Source organism: Pleurodeles waltl, chromosome 8 (assembly GCF_031143425.1).
Source record: "Pleurodeles waltl isolate 20211129_DDA chromosome 8, aPleWal1.hap1.20221129, whole genome shotgun sequence".
Lineage (NCBI taxonomy): Eukaryota > Metazoa > Chordata > Amphibia > Caudata > Salamandridae > Pleurodeles > Pleurodeles waltl.
The window spans coordinates 581,737,175-581,764,231 of NC_090447.1; the positions used below are offsets into that span (position 1 = coordinate 581,737,175).

The 27,057-nt window shown below is 42.2% G+C and overlaps 1 protein-coding gene across 2 annotated transcripts in view; it reads left to right on the plus strand.

The window, feature by feature from the left end:
• The first annotated feature begins 212 nt into the window (after positions 1–212).
• NLGN4X (neuroligin 4 X-linked) overlaps positions 213–27,057 on the plus strand; it is an 822,821-nt gene continuing 795,976 nt past the window's right edge. The window contains exon 1 of one of the 2 annotated variants that reach the window (XM_069204624.1): positions 213–555. The gene's annotated coding sequence lies outside the window, so the exon portion shown is untranslated. The remainder of the gene's footprint in view (positions 556–27,057) is intronic. The other variant, XM_069204623.1, reaches the window with a different exon arrangement.

Here is a 27,057-nt window from a genome sequence, read left to right on the forward strand (position 1 = left end):
TTCAGACACACAAGCCCCTTGATTATGCTGTTACAGCTGCTTTGCCCTAGGATTAGATGTTTTTTTGCAGCAGGTTGTAGATGGAGCTGTGCTTTCTGTGGTGATGGGCGAGAATGCTGAGATCTATTGGCTGCCGGGTTTGTAATTTCATTCAGTTTGGTCCAATCGCAGGAGGAGTGAGAATGGTACAGCCTGTACCTCTCTCCCTCCTCAATCTCTTTTTTTCTTGCAGATCTGTCTCTCTCCCTGTCTTTGTCTCTCTGCATAGGCAATCAGGTCTCTTTACTCACAGATCCGCTTTTACCTCCTGCGCCGCTTGCAATAAATTTTCCTGCTGAATGAATGTTGAACGTACAGTAGTGCTGATTTACAGGCGAGGACGCACGGCGTGTTGTGGTCACTGCTTTCCTTTTGGATGAGAAATCTGTTTGGTTCCAACCGCGGAGGAGAGGAGTCTGGATTGAGTAAATGTGGGTTTGTTAAAGGATTCCCTGGCCGCGTTCGGCTGTGTGAAAACAACTCCCGCTGCATCTGCTCCGCTAACCGATTTCCACGGTAAGTGACAATTCTACATTTCTCGGGGTACGGGGTGACATTGGTTATCAGCGTAGTGTTTGTCTCCGAAAACCCCGTTTTGCTGCAGTCTTTTGCACCCGTGCTTCCCTCGCCTCCGTTTCAGGCAACATTTGCATTTCCCTGCGAAAATAAGCTTTCAGTCTCAACCTTATGGCGTTTTCCCCACTGGAGTTGTATTTTTTAAGACATTTTGCTGTGGACGGCTATTGGAGAAGGATATGGTAACGTGCGAGGTGTTTACAAAGCAGCTGTTCTGTCATTTCGACAAATACACCGAAAAGTGGGGAGAGGAAAAACTGCATAACTGAAAGAAAAGAGGAAAACTCAGGGGTCCTCTCTCACTGGGCTGAAGACAAGGAGGGGTGATATTCAGCAACTGTCTGCAGTATTCAGAGGTGTGCAGAGATATCTGGAAACTGCATGCAGATACATTTTCTTCGGAAAGGCAACGATACCTCACCTCCCAACTAATCGGCATTTCAACCTCTTTGGCGAGATATGCTACACATTCGGACTAAAATCACAGGTTTCCAAACGTAGCGATAAAAAACTATCGCAGATATCGACGACTGGATTTTTACGGACAGGACTTGAGGAAAATAGTCTTCTGGTTGCCAATGAACTAAAAACAAACATTTAATTCTGTTATCGCGGACAACACTAGAGCTGCTGGTCTATTTTGTGTGAAATTTCTGTTTTGGTGTTGCGGGGGCACCGAGTAACGCAAACCATTCGATTGGATTATTTCTTCAAAAGGACTAAAAGTGAATGAAGCGCCCACTTGCAGCGAGGGAAATGTAAAACGCCGTGTTCCTAAAACGCGGGGAGTGTGTTCCACTGTCATAACCCCCACTGAATGGTATGCATACTAATGTCCTCTTCTGCTGTGTGTAATTTGGTGTCTCTTTTTCCTCGTTGAGGTCGATGTCGCGCATTTCCTCCGCACATGGCGGCCCAAAGGCGCATAAAGAAGAGCCGACTATACCGTGCCTTTCTTTGAGCTGTTTTGCTTGCGTCGTTTCGCCGAGGTTTATAATTGTCCTTGAAGCCTCCTTTTTTGCTATCGGATTAAAACCCACATTCGCTCCCTCCTCTAACTTATTGGCTGCGTTGTGCCCCCCATTCCAAGTCCTGTCCTTCCTTTACCTTATTACGTGTATTTGTGTCCCCCTCCCACCCCACCACGCACACACACACACACACAGCCCCAATCGCCGGAGCGCGTGAGCGGAAATGTACTTTGTAGCAAAGCGTGCACTGGACGTGTCACCCTAACTGGCGTCCCCTGCAGAATGATTCATTACGCCCTCACATTAGGATCGGGCATCATAAACTTTCAGGTTAGCGAATCCCACTACTTATGCCTTGCACCGCGATGCGCAAAATTTCTCATCCCCTGCACCTTACAGGGGTTGGTGATGGTGGGGGGTGGCAGGGGCAATGCTGAGATTTGTAATTTTCTCACAACCTGATGATCGTGTCAACCTTGTCTGAGCTGCGACTGCTGACCGGTTTAGCCTGAGGCAGAACGAGTGGGGCACCTGAAACTATACTTGGTAGGTGTGGAGGGGGATGGTAGGATGGGCTTGGTAAAAGGATGCTTTGGTTTGGTCCAATAGTTGCAAGCTGGTAGGTCAGTATTACTGTACCTTCCAGGAGACTGCAGCGTGAGGGGGGTAGGTATGGGGGCGGGGTGGTTGAGCACAGGGATGTTTCATTGGTGTATCAGGTGTACGGTTTGATGAGACTCTCAGTCGTGTTTACCTTGAAAACCTTAAATTCCCTCCCCAAATCCCGCACACAGGCCAGGTCATGGAAATCAGTCAGCACTCTGATAGTCGCCTCCGATGTGATACTCTATCCGAGGTGCCGCAATCAGTGCTGAAACACGTTACATAGCTAATATGCAATGCCTGGACTATGCCACAGCAAAAAACAGGAACAAGATGGACCCTCGCCTGTTGCCGTCATTAAGTCAGCCCTCATTCTCTTGCAGTCCCTCGTCCTCCAATCTTAAAATCTCTCTTTGCCTTCTCCTTTTTCTTACATAGTACGTTTTTCATATCTCAAACTCGCTCATAGCAGTCTATCCCCCTTTGGGAATGTTCCATGCCTCCCAGGTTTGGTTCTTCAAAAATCACAACGGAGAGGTACATTAATAAAACGGTAATTCGGTGGGTGGGGGATGGGTGGCATAAATATACTTGTAGTGGAGATTATACACCTACTTCAAATGGGCAAGTAAATGTCCAAGATTAGTGAATCTGTGCCCGCAATAATATAAAAAAACAGTCTCTTCATTATTCAGTTTTAGTAGTGACTACTATGATTTTTAGAACGACGCAAAACAAGCCACAACGCACGTTTATGTTTTGCCTTTAGTGGAAGGGCGCGCTGCGTTACTTGTGAAGTCTCCTAGCTACTCATGCGTCAGACACTTAACATGTGAAGAAACCGCAAAACGACACTTGCATGTAAAAAAAAATGCAGTGCTGCCCTTCCAGGAAGAATCCACAAGGTGGTAGTGTGCGCGCTTTTTACACAACAATTCCTTTACTGCGCGGTCAATTGCTTGAACAATTTAGTTTAATTATAAACAAAACTGTCCCCTCGGGGCCCCAGTGGCATGGGAGCTCTACGACTGCATGCAAAACAATGGAGCACAGGCCAGCTAGGACGCCCCCCTTGACAGACAGACCTAATTTGGCTGACGAGCCGGCAGGGTAGCGCAGGGCAGCAGGGAGCGGCCTCCTTCTCGAAGGGAGGGTGGCTGTCGCTGCCAGAGGTCACCATTTAAGAATTCGAATGTTTTCTCGCTTAGGAGAGAACGTGTGTACTCTAATTGTGTGCTTGCCTCACAAGCACGTTTAATGGACATAATACCTTTCATTCATTGGTTTATTTAGGGGCTATGCAGTCGAAGTTAGCAGATGAGATGACAGGAATTCGTTGCGCAAGAAACGACTGCGATTTTGTGAGGTTTCTTGTTAATTTGCTTCCGTTCCGGTTGATGGGCTCTGGGCCATTTCCCAACTTGCTTCTCTTGAGGCTCATGAAACTTCTCTCTGAAACCCACTCGTTGCCTTTGTTTATGGCGGAGGGGGTTATGCTACTATTGTCAACTGTAGATGACAGAAGCGCCTTAAAGCTTTCAAGCAAAGAGCACTGCAAAGCGCTGTGATGAAAAAATCTTATCTGCCAACACAAGATGTCTGCACGGCGGCAGCACCTAGCTTCACCAATGCATTTTCCAGAGAATTCACCCTGCGTGGCACATTTACAACACCCAGGAAGTTAAACAGGATTTAGAGTATGACTGTGGCCTGGACGCGCGCCACAGGAAAGGACTTGGCACAATGAAAGTGCCCCGCAGTTGACCTCTGAATATGATTGGCTGCTGGCCGCTTTCACGACTGACAGGAAGAAGCTACTTACAAGAGCCATCATTGTTTAGGGGCAGAGAAAGAAAGCGAGTTTATCAGAAGTAGCAGTAAACTGAGCAATAGAGGGAGGCAGGAGAATAATGAGGGATAAAGTTACTCAATTTTCGAAGAGGCTTTTGTCAGCCCTTTTTGCAAAAAGACATTGTTTAACATGTAAAAAAAATAAGCAAAGCACGTTTTTAAAGCCTATTGTTTTCTGGGCTGACCCACATGATGTTTGATTGATGTGGTGGTATATATATATATATATATATATATATATTATATACGTGTGTGCATATGTGTGTATGTATACCTATATATATTGCAAATAATACTATACAAGTGAGTTACTAAGGAACCACAATTTAAGTTTGATATTATTTTGAAAGAGTCTAAGTGATAACAACACCTATATAGGAATAAATGTACTTTTCCATTTATGACTCTCACACACAGTGCACCTTATTCTGATACTAGAATGCATTGATGTTTATTATACATTTGTTCAGGTGTCACTATGCTCCGGCATCAAGTATTCACTCTTGCAGAAGCGCCAGTCACTTTCACATTGCTGCGCCTGTGCCTCCTACGCAATGCATGGCACTGTCTATTCTAGAAGGGTATACTCCTCGGCACTCCCTTGGAGAAGTACATGGCTCTAAACTATCTCCATTTACAGGCATGGCTTTGTGTTCTCTCTCGAAGTCGAAGGATCTGGACAGCCTGTATCAATGCACTGTCATTTTTGTTTGTTTTGCCAATTAATGCCCCTGTGCCGTCTCTTGTAGCTGTGTACGACATTAACCCTTCTACACGTACCACTGAATTTATCCGTGGCCTCTATGCCCCTATGGCACTCCACAGATTTCTGTTCCCTTGCAGTAGTACATGGGTCTGCCACACAGTAGCTTGGAAAGCCTTGGTGCCCTGTTTCTCTACTTGTGCATGGCGTGTGACCCCAGGCACAGTTGTGTGAGGGCTGCCTGTAGCAGAAGATGTCATTTGTACTCTGCCTGGAGCAGTACACTGTGACGTTTCACTTGCAGCATACTCTTGTGTACTCTTTCTCTGTAGCGGGCAGTGCTATATGGCTCCATGGCATCCTCTGAAAACGGTGCATGGCTCCATGTTCTTGCATGGTCCATGGCTGCTACTGGTTTGTAGAGGTAAATTGTTTTTTTGACTTCTCCCACCCTCCGCTGCAGATCATGATTCTGTAACCCGTTAAGGCCTGTACGGCTCTGTGATCCCACAGTTCGTTGCATGATATGTGCGGCTTCCGTTTAGCAGTGCAATGCTCTGGACCCATGTAGTACTGTGCCTCCCTCCAGCACTGCATCGAACTATGCCCCTTATTGCAGTGCGTGGCTTCATGCCCCATGGCAGATAATGACTGCCCTCCCTACCCATTGTCTCTTAGCAATGATACCCAACACTTCTCGTGATAGCAGTGCAAGGCCTGTGCCATGCCCTTCAGCAGTGCACTGCCCTGTGTATCCCACGTTATTTTTTTCCTATATCATGTGCATTTTATGTAGCACACCCCCACCAATTACTTGTTCCTTCAGCGTGTTTTTATCAGCACTTTCTATTCCCCTGTGGAAATTCAAGGTTCATTGCTTCCTGGTATATCATGCGTGACTCTTTTACCTTACAGGAGTACAGGCAAAGTTATTTAATGTACAGGAGTCACATTCAGGCCTTAAAACAAACAAGAAACCAGGAGCATTCTACATAAACTTATACTCACTCGGAAATTCACTTTAAGTACCTCATTAAATATTTTCCTCTAAATCTTTGGAATGCCAATAACAAGAGTTACTGGCTATGTTGGAATTGCAAGGTCTGCAGAAGCACCACGAATCTCATTTGTTTCAGATTTTGTCTGCTCATAGCATATGATATCAAGAGGTCAAACTCTGCCGGGAAATTAGGAATTACTGGGGAAAACATGCCCTGAAATATTGATTCCCCAGGCAATTTCTCATTGTTTTAGTTGTCACATAAAGTCCAAGCCATAATCCGTTGTTAACTTCACCCCCAGCCCTACAGTATGGGAAAACGTGGGTACAGTTTTAACAGACATAAGTCCTGAAACCTCATTATGTGGCCATTTTAGGACCATTGAAATTTCAATGTTTTTTTTTATCACATCTTTAAGTTTATTTCGTTATGTTAAACATTACAGTTTCATGGATAGATTCCATTGGTTACTAGCAAGCAACTGATTGTTAACTGAGATAGTATATGGTTTCAATTCTATAAAAGAACGATCCTTACATACTGAATTCCACTAGATTTGAACTTAGTAGGTGCTTCAAGTCAAATGGTCCAGTAACTCACAAACATGAGCATGATGGAGAACTTCAACTTTTTTGTTCAAATATATAAAACTTGGGTATAAACTAAGGAATGGAGGGATATGAGGAAAAAGGCGGTTGATAATTAAGGGCCCTTGGTGGCCCAAGAGAGCAGATGTGTGCAGGGGTGTAAATGGATGCCTAGAGGTGGATTGAGTGGCACGTTGATCTGTAGTAAGGCGAAGTGTTGGAACCCTACAGCATACAGCTCATCGAATGCGCTGGATTTCTCATTTCATGCATAGCATTCTAACATGTTTGGTGGTGAGGGGTGTTCAGACTTTGTCTTCTTTAGGTGTTCCAGAAACATGTCTGCATTGTGTTGCCAAGGGTTGCTTAAGGAGCTCTCTGGCCTTCTCCATAAGCCCTCAGCTCCAGCCCATTGTAGGATGGCCTGGGTCCAGGTCACTATGGAAGAGGGAGATCTTTACTACCATTGAGAAGCAATTGCTATTTTCACTAAGATTAGGGCTATATCGGCTAGCCGCGAGGCCACACGTTGATTCTTGAAGCATTTGTAAATCCCATTGGCTATGGATGGCCAACTTTGTAGAATAGGTTTTACAAAAATGACAGACACTATATTTAATTATATTCTCATAACAGCCTTCACTATGTCAATTGACAATGTTTCTTATACAGATGACACAAGTGCCAAATTGAGCACTGATGTTAGTGGTTTCAAACCAGGAGTATGCTAAACAAGAAGGAAAATGCTGGCTTCTTAGTGTATACATTCCTTGATTTCAAGCTCCCGTTCTCTTCCAGTGAACACAGTAACATGTGGCAGAGGCCCCAAATGAATTATAAGGTCAGCAGTAACAACGTTGACCAGGCGTATTTCACTAGTAAGCTTCAGCTGCTAGAAGTCATTTGAATTGATGGGTGAGATGCTGGTTGTGAAAAGAGGCGTATCCAGGAGATTTGAGAGCAGAAGTGCTGATTCCCCTTGCAACTCCTTCTTTCTAAAGTTCACATCAGGGTCACACTTGTAACCCCATTAATTCCTCCTTCTGAAGTTACTGTTACCCATAGCATTAGTAACGTCAGTGGTCGGAGTGAACAGGTGAATTACCAGAGCATAATTAGTAGAGCCCTTTTACAAACAATGCACCAATGGTGAAGTTTACAGATACTGAGGGCCAAATTTATCATAGGATCACATAAGGTGACACAAGGTCAACACCATCCTTAAATCTGATTTACCAAGCAAAGCAAGGCCACCTTGCATGGCCCTGACTTGCTTGGTAAATCCAGATTAACACAAGGCAGCTCAAGTCACTGCTTGAAGGCATTACATGGGTGGAGCTTGGGTGTTCCTACAAATCCCCCATGTATTTTGGTGCATTCCAAGATTTACCAAGATTAGTAGACTTGGGAATGTTTCAAAATTGTACACATTCCTGACAGAGGTTCAACAAATAGAAATAACTTTATTTTTCCTTGTTTACTCTTTCTAAGTTTGAGCATTCTGTAGCACACTCTGAAGAGGTAAACACCTTAAAGAATTGTTTGTGGTGCAGGAAGGTGCCCCTTCCTCCACAAAAGCAATTTTGCCTGTAAAGCAGATGTCCTTGAACCACGATGCAAAGGTGCCTACTTTGGTGCTAGGCTGCACTCAGTGCACCAGCTCAGTGAGAGAGCAGGAATAAGCCAAATCTTGATAGATGTGGCAAACTCCTGCCTTCTTCATTTGATGCAATGGCGCACAGTAAGATGTCTTGCTGCGTTGCACTGAGTCAAATGATAAATCCGCGTGTGTGGCTGTGAGGAAAAATAGCAAACACAATTTTACAAAATGGGAACCGGAAGGAATATCGCTCCTAGAAAAACCCTGAACAGCTAAAAGGCACCTGATGTGGCTTTCCTCTTAATGAGGCCCTAAACGAACAAGGACATGTTTCTGTATGCTTCACACCGGCCTGAAAATACTGATAACAGAATATTTCTTACCAGCAAAACAAATGTGGCCAATGTTATCAAGGAAAAGAAGGAGAACCAGGCAGGCACCTCCTCTGCATTCGTTATTAAAAAGCATAGAGGGTAATCCTAAAGGGCAGAGGTGAGTAGTCTGCCCTGAGCTGCTCCACACTCAGGGTGAGTGGGTCATTTGTTGTGGGCCACAGTCTCAGTCCAGATTTGCTGTGACTCTGAAGGCCAAGTGTAATGCATTCATAATATACGGCCACAAATGAATTCAACTAATGAAGCTCTAGTACATAATCTGTTTAAGGTTTAAAATGGATTACGGGAGCATAGAGATTCAGTCATCGCAGTCATTTTGTATAATATAAAAAGGGTAGCAAAGGCAAAAATCAGTTGATAAAAGAATCGCAGTAAAATGGTCCGCACTAAGGTGATCAGTGAGCAAGACATTTTTTGGGGCCGGCAAGCTATACAGTGGGAATCATTATATTGTTTTACTACAAGATATACCTAACGTTCTACTTGCATTTTGTTCACTTCATGCTTTTATTGCTGATTTGGTGGCGATGAGTTTTCACAAATGCTTATGGAGTCTGAAAGAATATTCACGCCAAGCCGGAATTGCACCTATTTCAATGTGACTCTGTGGTTTTCAGTTAATAATTTTCGAAGATTAACAGGTGCAAAATATTGTGGTAATTCTCAGATAAAAGCATGTCATTAGATATGCATATCTTCAATACGTTTTCTCTTTCAGAGCTAGCTTGTATCCTAAAATTCTTCCTGATTCAGCGCACTTCTGTTTTTTCTCACTTATGTTTTATGCCCCCCTTTCTTTTTTTCCTTTGTCTATTTCCTTTCTACGTGGTTTAAAGCACTTCTCTCTCACAAATGTTCTCCCTCATTTCTTTCTCTTGTTTGGTAATATATATATATATATATATATATATATATATATAGAGAGAGAGAGAGAGAGAGAGAGAGAGAGAGAGAGAAATATATATGTATAAATCTCTATCGCTCTCTAATCACACTCTCATTTGTTCCATGCTCTCACCATCTTTCTCTAGCAGTCTGTCTCCTTTTGTCTGAATCTTTCTCATACTCGTCGCACCGTCCCTTTCTTTCTCTCTCCCTTCCTCCTCTCACCACCTTTCCGTTCCTTCCTCTCTCCCTCGTTATGTACCTGCCTCCAACGTGTGCAAAGACGAGCATTAGAAATGCTTTCCATATGGGCAGGGGAGGGAGCAATGGCCAAAATGTCCTTAGTCTCAATAGTTGATCGAGTGCCTACAGCAGGGCCCTGTTTATCTACATAAAAAAATATGCGTAGTATGAAAGAAGTCCGTATTAAGAGGCGGTCAACGAAGTCAGTCAGAAACTTTTAGAATGCACACCCGCAACAATAAAGCATGACCTCCTTGACCTTCAGGAATATGCTGCTTTCAGTGCGTCACATGTGAAATGAAATACCAGCTGTCTCAAAGAGGGAACTGTTGCACACAGTGTTGTAATTGACTGAGAGATATTGAGGCAGCAGAGCCCTGTCTGTTATTCCACAGCGGTGCAGAGGCCGGAAGTGCTTTAGGTGTGACTCTTGCTTCTCTTTGGTATATTGGCCCTTGACTTTGTTTATTCGATTGAGAAGTTGACTACAGAGAAATGTTTCCTCGAGGCCTAATTCGTAACGAAGGTGGTGGGAGGCTAGTGCACAGAGCACAACGTGCACAGTTGTAGGAGTGTCCAAACCTGAAATATGAAAAACATCTACTTCCTGCCGGAAAATGATATTTAGTTGAAAAAACGTGTTGGTGCTAGACAAATTCTCAAATGTTGCTTAACTAAATGTGCATTTCGGTAATTTGAATATACGTATGAAACTTTTAGCTTCATCTGTGAGCCAATGCACCACCGATAATTCCAGCAGTTTTATAGCATGGCTTCTGGCGTTGCCGCCACCATTTTGTGCTCCAGTAGTACCCTGTGGAAAACAGAACCACATGCACGGCTTATTTTTGGCCAAGGCTGACTGATGTTCGAAAAAATGTAATCATTTAACATTTGGTCACAATGCCTTGCCTGTTAGAATCTGTTTGGTCAAAATGGCTTCTACTCCAGACAGGAGAGCGCTTGTTTTAAGTATGCGTCTGGATTGTTTTTTCTGTTAATGGAATGGCTTCACATTCATCTGAAGTTCTGCTGATTTGATGATAAATACATATTTTTCTCCTTTTATCCAGGAAAAAACTCTATAACTGCGATAACTGTCCAGGCTCTAATTCCACTTATCTCTTTAGCACTTGTTGTAGTTGTAATAATGTTAGTATATTGTCTTTGCAAAATGATCTAAACTACTAATTCGCATTAAACAATCGCCTCTGAGGATTGGTGGTTACTCACCCAGTAGTCTTATACCTTTAGTGTCACATCATTATTTTAATGCCTAAACATGTTTTTTTAATTGCTCTTTAATTAACATTTTCTAAGCCTTTTCGTTATCCAGTGCAACTTATACATATTCCGTCAGAACTTATGACGTTAAAATTGCGAGCCAACTATTTAAAGCCCAGCATGCTTTTCTTCTAAATAAGGGATTCCTTGTATTACACCCATCCACTGCTGTTGGGTGGCATAGAGGCCTCATCCAAAAGTCAGATGATTAATGCTTAAACATGTTAACTTTACATGCTCAGTATCTAATCATTATATTTTAGTGCCTAAATCAGGGGGAGGTCTTATAAACATATACATATGCAACGTGGAAATTCGGGAAAGTTCTGCACATTACCTAACTGAAGTGCTTGACATCCTCATTAGAGGTAGTAAGTGCTACATAAATGCAAATACACTACGAAATGGTACACTTGAAATTCACAAGGTTTCAAGCATTAGACAGATGCACGAGGTAACTTTGTCAGTGCTTGGAGAACATATGATCTGATGGGTACAATGCACTTACATAAGTCATAGGACAATATCTGATATAGTATTTTGATGACATCGTTGTACTGAATTTCAGAAGTAAACATATCTTTCACTGAGAGTCAGTATTTCATTGGTTTGTAATATGCTGTTTAAAGAAGTAAGGGCTTATCTGCTGTTTGCTGGTGTAGCATTTCGGTGTTAAGGGGTAAGCAAAGGGTAATCAGAGATTCAGATTAGGAAAGTAGCCGTTGAAGCTGTCAAGGTGTCGTCGGTTTAATTATCAGCACGGTGTGTGACTGGAACTGCAGTGATTGCTGTGACTTTTTGTGTTCTATTTTTATCATAGCGTGGGGCCTGTTCTTTTATCTTTGAGTAAGGCCATGCGTTTGATTTTAACATATATGGACCCATGTCACTTAATGCCATCAATCCGGTGGCGTAATAATCTTGCTGCTTTCTTGTTTTGTTTTGAAATGAACACTGCTGTCTTCCCTAAAGCAGTGGTCGCCATCTTGCACAAGGTTAAAAAGAATATTAGTTCCTTTCTGTAATGCTACCTATCATTGACGCATGCCACTCGGCGAAGCACTGTCTTAATCAACGGAATTACCTGAGCAGGAATTGCAGTGCATGCACTAATTTCCTGGCTGATCTCATTAAAACGTTTCAGCGCTTCAATACAAAACCTCATAAGGTTGAGTGTAAAGCAGTAATGATCTTCCTGTTTAATTTGGATTTTATCTCCCTCAACGACATTTACAGTCTTGTATATTCAGAGAGTTTTTCACCTTATGCTTGCAAGGTGTGTTTCTGTTTTCCTTTGTCTGATGGTTTAGGAAAGTGCCTTGCGTAGTCAAAGATCACTGAAAATGGGAGGATGCCTGTCCTAGGTGTTCTCATCTGCAAATATATAAATGTGTAGTGGTCGAGGGAACCCCCTTCTTTGCATTTTCTATCAGAAAAGGTAGGCCTTTGTTGTATTGCTCTTACAGCAGCAATCCGTACTTTAGGGTAGAGCGCAAAGCGCTCTGTCCCTGGTGAAATCTCCTTGTGGGCGTTCCCTGTCATGCCCATCAGTTTGGTTGGTTCGAGGGCTTTCCGTTTAAAAATCGCTTGATTTCATTAGTGAAAGGCATGCATATTTGATGCCTATTCTGGTGTTTAGCCACCCTCGAACGCACCGGCCAACTACTGAAAACATACAAGGCTCCATGTTTTCCGTATGGTTTCTGGACTACTTTTTCTTTTTATTTCATAGGCAGCGCGATCTCGCAGGGCAGTAATCAAACGCTTTGCATGATATCGACCCTGTTACATGGATATTTGCAGTTTTTCCGGTTACATGAATAATTGCACTTTTGCTGGTAAGATGGGTAATTGCACTTTTGCCAATACATTTCACAGCGAGCAAACTTCTGTTTCCTTTTGTGTGTCTGCTTTGCTCTCATGGCAGCTGTCGGGTCGCTTATGTGAAACTGTTTTATTTTTCATTTTCACTTTATGTGGCAAGAAAGTTTTGGTTAGGAGTTTACAATGCTAATAACTTAAACTTGAGCAAACGCAAGACCCACTGCATTACAAATGCTTGTTTGTAATTGTTATAGCTGTGACCAGCACATACATCATTTAAAGAACTATACAATGTTCATTACTTTCACTCAGAGGACAGTCAATACCCACATTCTGACGTGACACCTTCAACCACCGACTGCAGAGTATCACTTTTTAATTACATAGGCAACTGAGTCATGGTGTACAGTGGACTGCATCAGCATATTGGTAGCGCAAATATCATGCTGATGTTACGCAATGTCAGGCATTTTCACTGAATTGCTTGGCAGTACATGGGGCGGCTGTGGGAAGGCCCACAGCATTTCCACACTGTCTTGAGCCAGGTGTTTCGTGAGGTTCATAGACTCACAACATGAGCGCCAACATTCTGTAATTCTGTCTTTTTTGCTCCTGGTATCCAGAGCTTGGAAGAATCATAGGAATCCCTCCCATGCCTACCCAAAATATAAAGCTGGGCTAGTGGACATCCCATGGACTCTTGTGACCCACAAGTGCTGTATGCCACAGATGGGAATGCTTACAATATTGCATTCTTTACGCCATGGCTGGGCATGCCTTTACATTTCCTATCTCTGAGATGTTGCATTGTCTCTGGCCCTTCCCATCAACCAGCATTTATATATAAGCATTCCTTCATGACCTGAAACACTCATGGGCATGTCCAGGGGCCTGACCCTGTGAGATATCAGGCCCAAGGAGAAAGGTAAGAAGTGCTGTTGCTTGCTAAGCAATACTTTGCATTCCTCCACCAAAGCTGTCCAACCCCTTGTTTTCCTCTGTGTCCTGTTTACATAAGCTCAGGTAGCATGTAATGCTTACTCAAGCAACATTGTGGCAACCCAGCACACAATGCTGACTTTAGAGAGCTTTCTACCAGGATTAACTCACTGAACCTAAATCACTGGCCATCCTGTTAAGCGGGTAATTGGTGTGATGGGTTCAAAATTGTTGAGACAAATTTTCGGCCTCTCGTATCAACATTTTTAAATAGGGTACCTCATATAGTTGCTCTGGTAAGTATTTTCTGAAAAACACCCAAGGTTTATTGAACCTGGTATACTTTAAAAGGTGGGATGTCCTTGATTTTTGCATTTCCAAATATAACATTCAAAATATTGAGACTGTTTTCTCATTCCTGAAGGTTTCCCTATAAGGAGAGGTAGGCTTTGTAAGCCTGCTTCCTAAGGGTTGATACGATTCCCTGTAACACCTAGACACACTGATATGTGGGGCTCTGGGGTCACCAAACAATGACCAATGCTTAAACAATCAGTTTTACAACCATTAATGTAAAGCCAGTTCAATATAAACTGCTGGTAGGAATTCAGCTGAAATCACATTTGCAGGGTGAGACAAGTGGGGTTCCATCAAACCACTGACCTGCTCACAAGCAATGATGTAAGTGGTTACTGTCAGTGGGGTATTCCCAACAACAATTGATCATTAATTTGTTGCTACAGTTTGCAGTGATGACTCTCTTCAGATGAGCTCACTTAAGATGAGAGAAGTGCTCATCAGAAGAGAGCCACACCTACTTAAAGTCATAAGCTGCCTCAGATCCTGCAAAATGTGCTATGTTATGTTAATACATTTGTAAAGAGCATAGCTGCCCTTACAAAAAGGCTTCCTATCACTGGCCTAAAGAGCACACACTGCAGAGCACACAACCCAGAGGCGGAGACTAGATGGAAAACACTCAAGTCTTGAGGAGTTCCTACAGAGAAGATGATTCTGAGTATTTCTCATTGGAAGAGGAAGGTAATTCCAGAGAGAAAGAGCCAAAGCACAAAATGACGGACCCCCTGGACTTGGCTCTCCTGATTCGAGGAACTGAAGCCAGACTGAGGTCGACAGAATGAAGGGAGCGAGTAGGGTGATAAGATGTAATAAGATGGCTCAAAATGGGTGCTGGCTGAGAGTAGATGATCTTATGACCAGATCTATTAGCGCCCAAGCAAAGAACATTACAGTAATCCACACGGGACAGTACAATGACCTGGATGATGTTTTGATGAGCATGAAAAAAATGTATCTGAGGCATCTTAGAAGGCCAAAACACGTTGCAGTGACCAATTTGACTAAAGCCTCAAAAGTCAGAAGTGCAGATTTTGTGCTACGCATCGGGCTAAAGCCATTTTGAGAGGCATCTGGGATTCCTTTCAGTCATAAGCTGGCTCTGATCTTGCAATATGTGTTTTACAGTATCACACCACAATCACACTGTTACACTTAAAACCAATGTTACTTAAGTCTCATGTGTGTGCTGATAATTTCTCACACTAAAGTATCATTTGTAAGGAATTCTTACCTTATTTTGAAGTAAGTACTTATCACTGCCAAAACAATAGGATTTATTTGAATTCTAGGCCTGCAAAAGCAACACTACACAAATAAATGTAGATCCCTTTATATTGTACGCTATCTTTTATCAAGATTCCTTTGATTTTGTGTTAGACAATACCCTTTGACAGTCCTGCCCCCATGTTTTTTTATAACTTTTTCCTCTTTGGGTTTCTGTTGGCAGTTACTAAATTCACTATAAAGGGAGCTGTATGAGGCAGAATTTCAAACCTACTGTATTCCCACAACAGCTTTCGCTGGGAAGACACTGTAGGCTAATACACCATTTCCATGCCCATTTCTACATTTTTACTATATGTAAAGTGGTGTTGCCATGTCAGTGTAGGAGGCTGGCCTGGCTTGGCTTATAGTGGGTACCTAGTGGTACTTACACCTTGTTCCAGGTCCAGTTATCCCTTATTAGTAGATTAGTAGTGTTCTAGCAGCTTAGGCTGATAGAGGTAACTATGGCAGAGCAGCTTAGGCTGAACTAGGAGACAAGCAAAGCTCCTACTATACCACATATATCATATAGCAATATATCATAAGAAACACAATACTCAGAGTTACTAAAATTAAAGGTACTTTATTTTAGTGACAATATGCCAAAAGTATCTCAGAGGATATACTCTCTTAGGAGGTAAGTAATATACACAAAATGTACACACAAACCAAAATCAGGTAACTAAACAGTTAGAAAGATAATGCAAACACTGTAGAACACAATAGAATGCAATAGGAGACAATAGGCCTAGGGTCAACACAAACCATATACTCCAAAAGTGGAATGCAAACCACAAATGGACCCCAGGCCTAGTGTAGTGTGTAGAGGGTCGCTGTAAGAAAACACTAAGGGTGTCCAAGATACCCCACCCCAAGACCATGAAAAGTAGGAGTAAATTTACCCTACTACCCCAAAAAGACAGTAAAGTCAAGATAGGGGATTCTGCAAAGACAACAACTGACTGCAAAGCACTGAAGACGGATTGCTGGACCTGAGGTCCTGCTAAGGAAGGGGACCAAGTCCAAGAGTCATGCAAGTGTCCGGGGGGGCAGGAGCCCACTAAACCCCGGATGAAGGTGCAAAAGGGCTGCCTCTGGGTGGAAGAAGCCAAAGATTCTCCAACAACGGAAGGTGCCAGAACTTCTCCTTTGGTCAGAAGATGTCCTACGGTGTGCTGGAGGATGCAGAGTTGTTTCCATGCAGAAAGACTGCAAACAAGCCTTGGTAGCTGCAAGAGTCACAGTTGAGGATTTTGGGTGCTGCCAGGGCCCAGGAAGGACCAGGAGGTCGCCCCTTGGAGGAGGAGACAGAGGGGGTAATAAGCAACACAGAGAGCTCATGAAGAAGCAGGCAGCCCCTGCAGAAGAACCTGAACAGGCATTCAGAAGATCTGAGCATGGTGGTCATCTCAGCACAACAAAAAAGGGTCCCACGAAGTCGGAGTCCAACTCAGTGAGTTGGGCAATGCAGCACAGAGTGCTGGGTACATGGGCTATGCAGTGCACAAAGGAAGTCTTGCAACAGTGCACAGAAGCACTAGCAGCTGCAGTTAACGCAGTACACAGGATTACTGTCTGGCGTGGGGAGGCAAGGACTTACCTCTGCCAATTTTGGACAGAAGGGCCACTGGACTGTCGGGGACACTTGGATCCAGCTCCTGTGTTCCAGGGACCATGTTCGTCAAGATGAGAGAGCACCCAGAAGACCGGTGATGCAGAAGTTTGATGCCTGCATTGGCAGGGGGAAGATTCCGTCGACCCACTGGAGATTTCTTCTTGGCTTCCAGTGCAGGGTGAAGGCAGACAGCCCTCAGAGCATGCACCACTGGGAAACAGTCGAGAAAGCCTGCAGGATGAGGCGCTACAATATTGCTGGTAGTCTTCTTGCTACTTTGTTGAGGTTTTGCAGGCGTCCTGGAGCCGTCAGCGGTCGATCCTTGGCAGAAGTCAAAGAGGGAAGTGCAGAGGAACTCTGGTGAGCTCTTGCATTCGTTATCTGGTGAGAACCCCACAGGAGAGACCCTAAATAGCCCTCAGAGGAGGATTGGCTACAGAGAGAGGTAAGCACCTATCAGGAGGGGTCTCTGACGTCACCTGCTGGCACTGGCCACTCAGAGATCTCCATTGTGCCCTCACCACCTCTGCATTCAAGATGGCAGAGGTCTGGGACACAGTGGAGGAGCTCTGGGTACCTCCCCTGGGGAGGTGCTGGTCAGGGGAGTGGTCACTCCCCTTTCCTTTGTCCTGTTTCAAGCCAGAGCAGGGCTGGGTGGATCCCTGAACCAGTGTAGACTGGCTTATGCAAGGAGGGCACCATCTGTGCCCTTCAAAGCATTTCAAGAGGCCAGGAGAGGCTACTCCTCTCAGGCCCTTAACACCTATTTCTAAAGGGAGAGGATGTAACACCCTCTCTCAGAGGAAATCCTTTGTTCTGCCTTCCTGTGACTGGGCTGCCCAGGCCCCAAGGGGCAGAAACCTGTCTGAGGGTTGGCAGCAGAGGTAGCTGCAGAGAAAACCCCAGAGTTAGTTTGGCAGTACCCGGGCTCTATGCTGGAGCCCCGGGGATGCATGGAACTGTCCCCCCAATACCAGAATAGTATTGGGGTGACAATTCCATGATCATAGACATGTTACATGGCCATGTTCGGAGTTACCATTGTGATACTACATATAGGTATTGACCTATATGTAGTGCACGCGTGTAATGGTGTCCCCGCACTCACAAAGTCTGGGGAAATTGCCCTGAACAATGTGGGGGCACCTTGGCTAGTGCCAGGGTGCCCTCACACTAAGTAACTTTGCACCTAACCTTCACTAAGTGAGGGTTAGATATATAGGTGTCTTATACGTTACTTAAGTGCAGTGAAAAATGGCTGTGAAATAACGTGGACGTTATTTCACTCAGGCTGCAGTGGCAGTCCGGTGTAAGAATTGTCTGAGCTCCCTATGGGTGACAAAAGAAATGCTGCAGCGAATAGGGATCTCCTGGAACCCCAATACCCTGCGTACCTAGGTACCATATACTAGGGAATTATAAGGGTGTTCCAGTGTGCCAATCAGAATTGGTAAAATTAGTCACTAGCCTGCAGTGACAATTTTGAAAGCAGAGATAACATAAACAGTGAGGTTCTGGTTAGGAGAGCCTCAGTGATACAGTTAGGCACCACACATGGAACACATTCAGGGTACACTTTATGAGCACTGGGGTCCTGGCTGGCAGGATCCCAGTGACACAGCCAAAAACAAACATACATACAAGTAAAAATGGGGGTAACATGCCAGACAAGATGGTACTTTCCCTACAGTCACTATACAAATAACTCCAGTATGCCCCTTGTAATGAAAAAAAGAAAATAACACACCATTACCTCAGACAGGACATGCATTGTTTGTGAAGGAACACATAGCAACAGCACACTGCTACTTTTTGAGTGGGGCGAGATACTTTGGAGTTTAGTGAAGATGCAAATGAGAACTGACAGCAATTATTCATATACCGACTGGTCTTACTCCGGATGGTGTTTTAAGTAGTAACGTATTGTGTGGTACCAGAATATTGTGGCCAAAATGTTGCCTGACAAAAATTATTATGTCGTAAATATTGTTTACAAATATATCGCCCCTTTTGAGTTAATCATAGAAAGATCCAATGGATTGATATTTTTATACATTTTATTTCAGCCACTGCATTTATGTCATTTTTGTTATCGACACTCTGACATACAACTCAGCCTATATGGTCTATACTACCTTGAACATGTACTGGAAAGTATTTGTGAGTCTCTGCTGTCCCCAGATAGAAAGGCCCTTCACACCCTATACTCTGGTGAACGAGCCACTCCAGTGTTGCATCATTCTAATATCATAGGCAGTATTTGTTTATCTTATCACAGGCAGAGTGGAATTTCATTGTAATATGGCCTCTTCGCTGGCAAATATAGCTATGTCTAGTATCAGTAGTACATTATGTTGTGGCCCATCTCTCTAATAAACATCTTTAAAAGTACGGAGCAACAGAGTGATTTTACTTTGATTTCCAACAATTAAAAATATATTATTAAAGTGTTTCTATACTTCCACTTTAAATCTTCATTTTTGAGAATCATTGGCATAGTATATGCAGGGGTGACTCCTCCATAAGGGAGGAGGAGCGTTGCACCCCCGCCAGCAGCTGCAAAACCTTTAAAAGAAAAGGATAATAAACTATGTTTATTTTTGTTTTCTTTGAAAGGGACGGGCCACGGGGGTGACGTACACTGGTGGCGCGTGCACAGCACTGCCCCTCACTGCACATGTATGTTTGGCTGGCCGTCGTCGGCTGGCCAAAAACATACGCACAGGGCTCTCTCCAGCCCAGCAACACAGTTGCCGGGCTGGAGAGAGCCTGCACAAGCTCCCAGTCTGCCTGGGAGTGCCCAGCCAGGGTGCTCCCAGCCAATCCTGATGCTGCTTTGAGCAACGTCAGGATTGGCCGCAGGGCAGGCTGGGAGCCTGTGCCTACAGTATCCAGCACGATGGAGAGGGGTGCCGCGGGAGCAGAGGTAAGTTTTTTATTTTTAGTATTTTGTTATTAATTCCCCCCGTGCCCCTCTCTCCCCCGCCACTCGCCGCCCCACCCCGCCCCGCCCCCAGGAATCCATGTGAGCTGTGACTGAGTATATGTCCTCACGAAGGAGCATGCTGTATAGATTTTTTTTTCTTTTTAGCCTGACTTTTGTTATTTCATGCTTTTAAAAATACATATATTTTAAAAAATAATAGCATTTGGGTTAACCATGCACCTGTTAACACTTTAGATAATGTCCAATGTTTTCACTTTCGTCTGAGATAATATAATCGTTTTAACTATAAAGTTTGTCCTTTACAATATAGATTACATTTGTTAACTATGATCATTGCAAGTTACCTATTTATTATTTGTTAGCGTATAAATATGAATGCCAGACCAATTTCTTAAAAAGTTGCTTTCTCCATTGTAAGATGCATTTGTTATTATGATAATTTCCTGGTAACACTTTAAATGCTTAGAAATACGTACAACGCTAGATAAGCTGCCTTGTCATGGCGATGCTGAAAGAATGATAGAACGTGTAAACAAAAAAAGAAAACACATATATGATTTAACACCCTCTATAACTGAGGTAATGCACAAAGTGGCAGCTCTATTTAAACAACTATATAATAAAAAGGAATCTTAAACCCCTGTGCAAAATCCTGACTTCAATTTCTTTATAACATGTGACTTGTGACTCACACAACCCCTCTTATACAAAATGACGCCACAACTCAACTATAATAACTTATTCCAGTTCAGTTTTCATGTCAGTATGCCTGGTACCACAGCCAGCAGCCAAAGGGAAAGGTAGGTCAGGTCACCCAGAATAATTGAAGAAGCTGTTTAAAGGACATTTTTTCTAGCTGTACAGTGACAAGCAGAAATGAGATATTTATGATGTTTATTTTCTGCACTGTTTAGGTAATTATAGAAACATCAGAATATTTCTGTGATACGGCATCTTTAAAAAAAAAAAAACTGACGTATTAAACTGGTTTTATTTTTATTTATTTAAAAAAAAAACATCTAACAGTATTTTAATGTGTTTAATATTGCACTAGAGATTTCGGGGCTAATTTACAAGCCCCTCTGTGCTGCTAGAATGCCACTTTTAGTGATGTGGCCGGTGGCGCACACTGCAGGGCTGTATTTTCAAGACCACATAAAGCTACCCTGTGTGGCTTTTCATGGCCTTGTAAGCACTATCTGCTGTACATAATAAGGATAGTGCAAGCCACCTTAGAGTTCATAACATTATAAAGAATCAGCCTTTGGCCTTGTTCCTCTAAGTGTTTATGTGATTATGGATCTTCTCGGTGACTTGTAATATCCTTATAATGTACATCAGGGGTTACTTTTCCCATATATCATTGTTAGCTCATCATATTACATGGGTAAGGAGTACTTACATAACCTGCGTACTAAATAGTGACACATAAAATGATAGGAAGAATCAGAGGTGATGCAAGATCAAGCAGACGTGTACTAGTAATTCTCAATTGGATGTACCATCGCTTGGCAGTTCAATTGCAAAACTCAGCATAAAGAATCAAAAGACTAACCCGTGGATAACCTGGCAGAATCTTAATGCCATAGCGCGTCTCAAACTAAATGCCCTTAGTCAAGATGGACATGGACACAATATTATCCAAGAACAATCATACTTCACTTTGTCTGGCAGCAAGTATCCGGACCCAATCAGTATTAGATGTTTAGATTGGCCATTGTCAGTCGCAGTGAGTTGAAATATCTTTGGTGAGAGATAGTTAGCATGCGTTTGGTCAACCATTCTGGTCGTGAGAGACGTTCTTCTCCTAACTGATCTTTCATCACTGTTTTGGATAGTTCAGTCAGGATATGCATGGAACAAATAACTTAGTATATCTGACCTCTATCTGATACAGGTCGCAACGAGGATTACTTTGGGCTGATTTCAGTTAGTTAAGTAGATTTTTGAATTCTTCAGTTTTCACCCATTTTCTGAGCCGGAAGAGATTAGATACAGTTCCAAATGTTATGTTAAAGAAATTCAAGATATATGGACCTTGGATTCTTATTTCTTTGCCTCCATGTTTTAGACGTATAACGTTTTAGTGTTATTTTATTAGAATTTATTGAGCTATGTTATGTATAATTAAAAATGTGCAGTGGATAATTGAGACGTAAAAGACATATACTTAAAAAAGTTATACTGTTGAAAGCTTTTCTTTTTTTAATGAACTCATTTAAATAAAAATACGAAAGTAAGGTTTTGTACTTAGAAACAACACATATACTTGTTGCACTGGGAATAGGTTTTATGCCCTGTGCTGTGTGCACCAATGACCTGTTCTAGAAGCATGCTGTTTTCACAACATTCAACACTGGATTTTATAGTTTTGATAACAAAGCTTCAAGGGCGATATACGATTCAATTGAGAATAAAAAAAAAACCAACTGGTTAATGTAACTTGTTGCAAAGTTGACAATGCACATTACCAAAATCTTTCTTTGAAAAAAAAGTCAGCTAGTTCTTAACATTGAAAATAAGGATAAACAATAAACCTAATTCTGAATCAACCCTATTCACGTCCGCACTTTGGTTAGCCTCATTCCTTGTAATCAAGCACCTGTTGTTCCCAGATGGCAGCCTTTCCGATGTGCTGGTCTTTATCATTCACATAGCTAGGTTTTCCACCACATGAGGTCATTCACATTATGCAGAATTATACAGAAGTCATTTGTCTTTTAAGCTTGGATTCGTTCAAATATAGAAAATAGAGGAGTTCTTTTTGAAGAAAGACTTCGCTCTCTGGGCACCAATGAAAAGATTATTTGAGGTATTTGGGGCATCTTCCAAATAGGTGCTGATTTCCGTACCAACATAATCAGAAATCTACAAGTATAGGTTTTTGACCTCTCATTCATCCACATTTCTTAATTTAAGGATTTTTCAAAAGTTTCTCACCACTGGCATGGAGACACGCTTACAGTCACAGATTTCCTGTCCTACTTCTGGAAAATATTTGTGAATTTTAAAATATGCCCTGGGAAAGCATTCCTCCATGCATGTTTCTACATAGTGTACAAAATGCTTTTCTCCACTTTTTATTCTCCATAGAGAAACATTTTCCCTGTAGACAAACGCACCCGTGCTGTACTAATTCGAAGCTCATACTCCATATAAGTTCTTCTCTGTGGTGCATTCACATTGAGTGACGTGATTCACACTCATCTGCTATTTTTGTTGAAATATGTGCATCAATCAATATGCAGAGCTTGAATACAAAACACCATTCACATCAATGAAGACAGACATAGGGATGCATTTAGAGTTTGAGGGCTGTGGGATATCCACCAAACATCAGCAGATAATCCCCTCTTCCCTATTCATTTAGTTTATATAGACCTAATACCCTCTAAAATGGTGGATGGGTAGCTCACTGTTCTTTTTTTTTGTTTGTTTGTTTTTTGTGGATGCTCATACATTCAACAAATTCTGAATCAGGTGCACAGTCGCATCCCAGAGTGATACAGTTCAGAGAGGCAAACAATGGCAACATAAACTAGTGAGTGATCTCTGTAGTTCAAATTCTATAATTCATTGCGTGATATTGTCCCATATTTCCGGATAAAGCTGTCAGGATGGCTCAGTGAGTGGACCACTGACTGATGACAAATCTGGTGACCTAAAGGTCAACAGCTCAAAATGCAGCAAAGCCAGAAGCCTTGCAGTTTTATAAGCTGCTGCTTCGAGTACCATAGATTCGGGAATGATAGCATTTGTTATTTAAAATGTTTAGGAATGGCCGAAGTGCGATATCAATTGGAATGTAAAAAAAACAAACAAACAAAAAAAAAAACAATGTTTCAAATATATTGGCTAAAAAGCGAGTTAATAAGGGGAACGTAAGACATAGTATAGTATTTCGAGTTTGGCCGCAGCAACCAGGGTCAATATGTTTCCTAAGCCCTGGCAGAAACTATGTAAAAGCCTAGAAGAGAGTTACATTACAAAAATCACTGGAAGAACTGTAGGCAAACATTGTGTAGCAGAAGAACAATGACGATCTGAAAAGCTGCAACCCCTGAAAAAATACCAGTTGAAAATCCTCTGCGAAAAGAAATAGCATTAGATATGATTATTGTGCCGGGACACCACTACTTTTGTTACAGATTATATCCAATCATTTTTTCACCGCACCAAATAAAAGTTGATACAAAAATGTTAACTGTTCTCGCCCCAGAGAACGTAGGTCAATGCAATACTACAGAGGGTTCCAAATTGACTTCAATGTTGTATTTATTGTTTTTTAGTCTGAAATATATTTGTTTTAGTGTGATGACATCTAACCCTTCAACTCTAAATTATAGCTTGTTTTTAGAATTACAGAAAACAGTTGCGCTAGGACAAAGAAGCATAGGACCTGATTTAAGAGGCCCTAGCACCACCTCAGCACCACCATAGGGTCATTTTTTCATGCTAATGCAGCGCTAAAGTGGATTTTTACATGTGTTATATTTACAAAGTGGCACAATACATGCATAGAGCCACTTTGTAAACCCTTGTGTCACATTATGCCTGCGACAGGCATAATATGTGCAAAGGGGTGTGTTCTCCCGTTAGGTGGGCCGAAATAATGGCACAAGAAAATCTTTTTGGCAACTCAACTTTAAATCAGAGCGTGGGCTTAGATTCAGTACCAATTGCTAGTAATTGCATCAGAAATTATTTTGCCTTTTACATTATTTATGGCCAGTGTCTTCATCAGTTTAAATAAAAGCATAAAAGAGCACAAAAGAACTCCACTCGACCATTTCAGCCTGTTTCAATGGCTCGCACTCACTGTAAACATTATTGGCTTTGCCTCTAATTTATTATGAAACTATCCACATTTAAACAGATTGGATCCTTCATGCAACCACCTGAAATCATTAATTTCACTTATTATTGGAGTTCCACTTGATTAGCCAGCCTCATGAAAAGAAATGTGTGCAATTTGTTCAAATAACCATATTACACTTTAAAATTATTAATACTTGATTAGTCCAGAAAAGTAAAATGTAACACATTTTCACTGTCAATCATTTCTCAGAAAGATTTACAAATCCCTCCTAACATTTTTAGAGTAACAGCACTGAGCCAGTGGGCGACCTCTAAAGTTATATTGGAGAACACAGTAATGGCCCCACCACCAATGGAAACGTTCATGACAGAACGGTGCATTGGCCTCACGAGTCCAGCAGAACACATTGTAAAAAACATAATATAATCAGAATTGAACTAAACAGTATGAAACTGTCCCCGTCATATCCTATGGGCCTCTGAGTCTCTTTAAAATTCCTAAAATATTTAAGCTCTCCTAAAAATATGTTACTCAAGTGTCCAGACTTTTTTAAGGGTCCATTAGCCTGAAAAGATGACTACTGTTATTTGTGTTTGGGTACAGCTCACTCTAACATGCATGTGTTTCGAATACCAGGGATCTTGGTAAAAGTCTAGACCTGAGATAGTTGAGTTTAACATCAGGATCCAGACCCTAACATTCAAAATAGTTTTCAAAGAATTATTGTTATATAACTTACACATTGGCAAAAGTATGTAAAGCATCCCTGCCATGTGAGTGGTCTCTTTATACTCAGTATGCAAAACACAGACAGAGTCTCTATTTACAGTAGCATCAGCATGCAAAGCACCAATCATAAACCAGATTGTCAAAGAACCGGTTGTAATGATTATGTTCACAATGCTGTGCATACCATATACCACTGTGATTCCAATTACCATTCTCCAACTGTCTGTCAGTTTAAAAATGTTCCCAGTGTGTGAAGCAAGCAATGTCATGCCAGTGCTTACATTGTCACAGTACCACTATTATCGTACCACCTTTCAGACTCCCCAGAATGTAAAGCAGTCTTGACCATGTAGTCCAATCCCCCCAGAATGCAAAGTACCACTAGCAAATCAATTTTTCCATTTCTGATGCCTGCTAATTAATACTAAAAAGCCTGTTTGGACATTGCCTTGATGTTTAACAACGGTTGCTGTAAGTGAGCAAAACACGTATATTCATAGTAAGTAAAGCGCCATTGTGACACCATGCTCCACAGAACTTGTATATAAAAAGTTCAATTGACTGACATTTTTGACATTGAGCTGATGTGAAGGATAATTGTCACGACTACAGAGCTATATCGTCTCACCCCCGGACTCCCAACTTTCAGCCATCCTGGAGCATTCAGGCTCCTGTGACCGTGTTGATTTAACTATCTTTGTGCTTTAGCAGCATAACAATAGTCTACTGCGGTGGCACTGGAAGAATTTGTAAGTAGGACGAAATGGTGTTCTAAGGGCTTCATCCTTTCCCCACGAATCATCCTTATCGAACAGACATCATCCCAGAACTATGGTGCTGCTTCTGAATGCTGCTTCTGCTCACCCAGAAATCTGCTTGGCAGCAAATTTATAGACATATGCTGAAGGATAAGCATTATAGTATTAGAGCACCAGTGAAACCATTAACTGGCAGCATATTTTTACTTACTTTTCTTCTCCCCCACCACAGGTTTTAATGACTGGGGCTAATTCATTTATGCAGGTGGCTCCTCAGCCAGAAGTTGGTCAGTCTCCAATATGGCCCCTCACAGCTACTTTGGGCTAGATAGACTTAGCTTAACACATCGCCACAAATCTCGCTGGCATTTCCCTTGGTGCCTTCCTGGAACAATGCAGACGTGATCTGAACTGAAATTGAAATTTGAAATCCTGGAGCAATTAATTAGTATAATATCAGTTTCAGTTCCATATGTCAATAATAGTAGAGCTTTGACTATCTTTAGACAACCCCTTTATTCAGCAATCTCCTTGTCCTATAAGTGGTGGATGTGAGTGACATTAGAAATGGTGGTTTTTGGGGTAAGCCTAAAAATCTATTGACTTGTATTGAATAAGAGGTAAAACATTAAAATAATGAAATTTCTAGGCATCCTAGGTGACATACTTGCTTTGTCAACACTGTATAATATTGGATCCCACGCAAGTCATCAAGTCATGAATCATGGTGACATTCTGGCTAGCTCAGGTTTACAATAACAAATACTCGCCATATCATTGGCATTCAGGGCATTATTCTGTCACTGGCATATCGGCCTATATGTGTCACACTGTGAATTGTTTTTGGAATTCTGCATTTTTTAGTATAACTGCAAGTTTTTCTTAACTTATTGTGGCCATTCTTAACATAATTCTGGCTACTCTGACTAAATGGTGGTGACACTTCTTATCGAATATACATCGGAACAACGCTTGCTGGAACCACGCATGCCTGAACAACGCGGTCGGAACAACGACACGTTGTTACCACTAATGCCTTTACCATGAATGCCTTAACAACGA